Source organism: Rhinopithecus bieti, unplaced genomic scaffold (genome assembly GCF_001698545.2).
Source record: "Rhinopithecus bieti isolate Rb0 unplaced genomic scaffold, ASM169854v2 scaffold_13621, whole genome shotgun sequence".
Classification (NCBI taxonomy): Eukaryota; Metazoa; Chordata; class Mammalia; order Primates; family Cercopithecidae; genus Rhinopithecus; species Rhinopithecus bieti.
In genome coordinates this window covers 396,058-402,079 of record NW_016807522.1, presented here as the reverse complement: position 1 = coordinate 402,079, position 6,022 = coordinate 396,058, and positions in this window count along the sequence as shown.

Below are 6,022 nucleotides of genomic sequence, written 5' to 3'. Positions count from 1 at the left end.
GCCCCGCCCCGCCCCGCTGCCTTGCCCATGGGGCTGTATTTAAGGACACCCGTGCCCCAAGCCCACCTGGGGCCCCATTAAAGATGGAGAGAGGACTGCGGATCTCTGTGTCATTGGGCGCCTGCCTGGGGTCTCCTTCCCTGACGTTCCCCCACTCCCACCCCATCTCTCTCCCTCTCTGCCTCCTCCTGCCTGCCTGCACTATGCACTATTCCTTTGTCCCGCATCAAGGCACAGGGAACCAGTGGAGAACACTACTGTAGTTAGATCTATTTATCGAGCACCTTGGGCACTGTTGAAGTGCCTTACATTAATGAACTAATTCAGTCACCTTAGCAACACTCTGAGATGCAGGGACTCTGATAACACCCATTTTAAAGGTGAGGAAACAAGCCCAGAGAGGTTAAGGGAGGAGTTCCTGCCCACCAGGAACCTGCTTTAGCGGGGGATGATGAGGAAGACAGTAAAAGATGGTAGTTCAGGCCAGGCAGGGTGGCTCACGCCTGTAATCCTAGCACTTTTGGGAGGCGGAGATGGGAGGATTACTTGAATCCAGGCATTTGAGACCAGGCTGGGTAACATAGTGAGACCCTATCTCTACAAAACATTTTTCTAAAAATGTGCACCTGTGGTCCCAGCTACTCTGGAGGCTGAGGTGGGAGGATCACTTGATCCTGGGAGGTCAAGGTTGCAGTGAGCCCTGACTGTGCCACTGTATGCCAGCCTGGGTGACAAAGCAAAACCCCGCCTCTTTTTTTTGAGACAGAGTTTCACTCTTGTTGCCCAGGCTGGAGTGCAATGTCGAGATCTTGGCTCACTGCAACCTCCACCTCCTGGGTTCAAACGATTATCCTGCCTCAGCCTCCCGAGTAGCTGGGATTACAGGCATGCACCACCACGCTTGGCTAATTTTGTATTTTTTTTTAGTACAGACGAGGTTTCACCATATTGTTCAGGCTGGTCTCGAACTTCTGACCTCAGGTGATCCGCCCGCCTCCTCGGCCTCCCAAAGTGCTGAGATTACAAGCATGAGCCAGCGCCCCAGCCAAGACCGCATCTTAAAAAACAAAAACAAAAAAAGGCTGGGCATGGTGGCTCACACCTGCAATCCCAGCACTTTGGGAGGCCGAGGCAGGGGGATCACTTGAGGTCAGGAGTTTGAGACCAGCCTGGACCACATGGTGAAACCCCGCCTCTAATAAAAATACAAAAAAAGGCTGGGTGCGGTGGCTCATGCCTGTAATCCCAGCACTTTAGGAGGCAGACGCAGAGAGATCACGAGGTCAGGAGTTCAAGACCAGCCTGACCAACATGGTGAAACCCAGTCTCTACTAAAAATACAAAAATTAGCCATGGTGGCGCACGCCTGTAATCTCATCTACTCAGGAGGCTGAGGCAGGAGAATCACTTGAACCCGGAGGGTGGAGGTTGCAGTGAGCCGAGACCGTGTCACCTCACTCCAGCCTAGGTGACAGAGCGAGACTCCATCTCAAATAAATAAATAAAAATGCAAAATACAAAAAAAAATTAGTCTGGCATTGTGGTGCACACCTGTAGTCCCAGCTACCCAGGGGGCTGAGGCAGGAGAACCGTGTGAACAGGGGAGGCAGAGGTTGCAGTGAGCCAAAGTCGCGCCACTGCACTCCAGCCTGGGCAACAGAGTGAGACAGCATCTCAAAAAACAAACAAACAAACAAAGAACTTGTACTTGAGGAAGACAGGAGCCATGGCAGGGTTTGACCTAGGTGCTCAGAGGGTTCGCCGTCTGGCTCATGGTTGGGAGTGGACAGAAGTGTCAGGGTGAGAGTGAGCACAGAGAGACCAGCTGTCCAGGCAAGAAATGGCAGCAGCCATGGGTGGGTCTCTCTTGCAGTCTCCATTTCTTCCCATCTGCTATGGTCCTGCTCGTGAATTAATTCCCTCCTGCTTCCTCTTTCTCGTGGCTCTCAGTTTCTGCTCTTTCTCCCAGGTTTCACTTCCCCACACCCAGTGATTGTCCTGGGAGGGAGGACATTGTGAGTGCTGCCGTTCCTTTGCCTGTGGGCATGAGAGCTGTTGGTAGCACTGGGTCTGGGTGCCAGGGACCTGAGGCCCTCCCAGCTCAGCGTAGGGGTAGAAATGTGGTTACTCCTCTGGCCTCAGGTCCAAAAGCACACAGGGCTGAGGGAGGAGTGGGGAGGCAGGAGTTCACTATGCAAGAACATGCTAACAAATGGATAGGTATAGAGGTGCTGAGGCCTGGCCCCAAGAGGCAGAGTCACAAGCTAGGACACAGTGACTCGGCTGTAATCGCTGCAGCCCTGCGAGGATGTGGTGTGTGTACTCATGCAGACACACTCACAAGGGGGAAACACGGACGGTGCTCCACACTACACAAACATTCACCTCTCAAAGCCGCCGTGGACACACAGAGACTCCTGCAGGGCCCATAACACATGGGCTGTGTCATTTGGCAGCAGCTACAGCCCACATATACACAGATACAAACAGAGAAAGTGTCAGCCCATCACATAAACACCACCCAGCCTCGGAGCCTCACTGGGACACAACAGGAGCAGAGACTTCAATAGGGACCTGGCACAACACAGTCATATACAAATATATTCCATAGGGTCATGGTCGCAACCACCGCACACCAGACACTGATTCAGTGTCATGCACGCACACGCAGCACGGCATCAGAGCCCGGACAGGAAATGGATCCCCCAACAGTTTACCTCCTCCCCCACGGGGTCACAGTGCACAAACAGGTCCAGGGTGCATGTCCACGGTCGGACCTGTCACAGTCCTACAGACACACCCCACACGGAGGTCTGACCGTCACAACCGCACCAGACAGCAGGTCGGTCTACCCACTCAGAAGTCTGACATCCCACACCTCCACCACACACGCACAACTCCAGCTTGGGAGTCCACAGGGCCCCTAGACTGCAGCGACCTGTCACTGCCAGACAACACTGTCACCCAGGGTCCCAAGACGGAGCAGACACACCCAGGGTGGCAGACCGGCCTCAATGCCCCAGCCCTCAGCTCGTGCCTCGGCCTGAGGACCAGTCTGGCTGCCACTCGCGGTGTGGTCGGCTGCCCGACATCGCCCTCGTACACACCCCGCCCACCTGCCCCGAGGCTGCCGGGTGAGCCTGCAGAAGCCCATCAGGGTGGGGAGGGGAAACTGTGGCTCAGCACCTTCTCCTGGCCGCGTGCGCACTGCCCTGCCCTGCCACCCTGGGCCCCAGGCCCGATGGGTGGCTTAGCACCCCGTCAGGACAAGTCCTGCCCCGCCGTGGCCTGACCGCAGGGCAGGGCGGGGTTTGGGGCTTCCCGCTCCTTCCCCTGCCCACCCTGCCTCTGCAGGCAGCCGGGGCCACGGGAGGGGAAGTTGTGGGGGGAGCCTGGGTTCCGGCTGGGAGCCCCAGCTTTCCCCTGTGACCCCCGTGGGGGCAGGAAGCCGCTGGGGAGGGCCAGCTCAGCCTTCTGCCCCCCTCCCCCCCGGCCCCAAGACGGGCCTGGGACCGGGTCGGCGAGGTGGTGTGGGAAGGTTGGGGGGGTGAAAGCAAGCCCCTTCCCCCTCGATCCCTGGATATGCAGTGTTTTGAGGTTCCAGTGTGGGATTTATGTGTGTTCAGCGACTTATTGTGTGTGTGTATCCAACTTGTGTGTGCAGTTGCCTCTGGCATTGAGATATACAGGGCACAAAGAGTGCTATATAGAGTATGGAATGGTCTTGTCTGTGTGTGTCCCCATCACGTGTTCGCGACATGTGGTTAGGCACACATAAAATTTTATTCTGGGGTGTGCGTCTGCGTTTTGTATTTACATGCCTAAAAGGGCAAGCTGGTAATAAAATTTTCTGTGGTTTTATGCTCTGGCCTGTTAAAGATTCTCCAAGAAACAGATATCTGGGGCATATAATAGATACATAGATTTTAATCTCACATCATATATAACACAAATATGGAATGATCAATAATGTAGCAATTTATTTATGTAAATTTTGACATATAGATGAATGGAGATAGTTTAATCTGCATATGTTAAAAAATCGATCTGTGGTTGATGTTTTTCCAGGAGAGGGAGTGTGTGGTAAGAGTGTGTGTAAGATGGGTCTTGCTCTGTCGCCCAGGCAAGGGAGTGCAATGGCACGATGTTGCTTCACTGCAAGCTCCGCCTCCCAGCCGTCAGAGATTCTCCTGCCTCAAGCCTCCTGAGGTAGATTGGATGTACAGGCCCACCACCACACCTGGCTAATTTTTATGTATTTTTAGTAGAGATAGGTTTTACCATGTTGGCTGGGCGGATCTCGAACTCCTGACTCTTGTAATCCACCCACTCCGGCCTCCCAAATGTGAGACACAGGCCTGAGGCATCGCGCCCGGCCGTGTATGTTTCTTAACATAATGAGGTGGGTGAGTTGGTGAGTTGTTCCCGGGTTGGGCAACTGTGATCAGTGCGTGTGTTCACTGGTATTCTGAGCAATGCTTGTCTACGTGTGTGCATCCAGACCATGCTTCCTGTGGTTTCTTCGGTGTGTTGTGTGGGGAGGGCTGTACTTCGGGCTGTGTGTGTCGTCCAGGGACTGGTGTTCCCAGCTGTGGGTGCTGTGAGCAGGTGCTAAGTGGTGTCTGCGTGCTGTGTTCCCACATGTAGGCTGGTGACTGCAGTGTGTGTTTTGTGGGTCTGTTGAGGGCATTTCGCATTCTCAGGTTCTCAGCAGGGGTGGATGTGTGTTCTCAAGTGGTTGTGGAGTGTGGGTCCCACATTGTGTGCTGGTGTTTTCAGGGGAGGGGAACGGGGTACATCCATGAAGCCGCCTGTGTCGTGAGCGGCCAGTGCCTGTTGGCCTCCATACCCAGCGCAGGCTGTGTCTGTGGCGCGTCCCCTTGCCGGCTGGTGCCACGCTGGCTCGGAGCTGGCTGTGGCAGCAGGCAAGGCAGGGCAGGGCAGGGGCTGTGGTGGGCACTGGACCCACGCCCAGCCTCGGTATAAATATCCCAGGCTGCCGGCGGCTGTGTTTGCTGTGTTTACTCGGCCTCAGCCCCGGCTCGGGGGCGGCAGCAGCCCAGCAGGTCCTGGGGGCGGGGGTGACCAGGCCACAGCACAGACATTTCCTTCTGGCCAGACAGGCCCCGCAATCTTGCTGCCCCCTCCTGCACCCTTTCTGGGTGGGCAAGAGGCGGTGACCCCTCATTCTGGATTTCCAGGGGCTGCCAGTGAGGCTCTGACCTGGATATCCCAGCTGGGCTTCCCAGAGTGTGGGAGACAGAGGAGATGGGGGGCGCGGGGGGGGGGGCAGGCCAAGACACACAGCAGGGAGAGGGAAAGGGCAAAGTGAGGGGAGGACAGAGCCCCCCAGAGGGAGGCTCCAGCAGAGAAAGGGACGGGGAAACGAGGTGACAGGAGCTGAGAATGAGATGGAGAATGGCTGGGGACATGGAGTGGAAAAGGTAGGGAGGAGAGGGAGGGAGGGAGGGAGGGAGGGAGAGGCATGGGAAAAACAACGGAGGAGAGGGAGGAGAGACGGAAAGTCACGGGGAGACACCGACAGCCAGAGGTGCGGAGAAGAACGAGAAGACAGAGTAGTGGTGGCAAGGGAGGAAGGCAGAGGGCTGGAAAGAAATGCAGAGAAGCAGGGAGAAGGGACTAGGGACAGAGGGATGGAGTGACTGGAGCTGGAGGGGGACAGTGCAGGGAGGCAGCTCACTTTGGCAGGACGTGTGGAGGTGTCAGACGTGGGGGGCGGGGTGGCGGCCAGGCCAGCGAAGGAGGCCAGGGCCTGTCAGACGGACAGGAGACACGGGGGTGGGGGCCGGATGCCCACCTAGGGGCTCTCTCCCAGCGGGGCCCGCCCTCCCTGACTCAGCCTTTCCGCCTATCCCGACCCCAGGAGAACTGGGAGGGGGATGGGAGGTACCCGCCCTGGGGGCCCACCACCCCCAGGTCTCAGAGGCAGTGACCAGGGGGTGTGTCTCCCGCCATCCCTGCCCCACTCTGTCTCCACCTCTCTTCCTGTCTCCCCATCTAA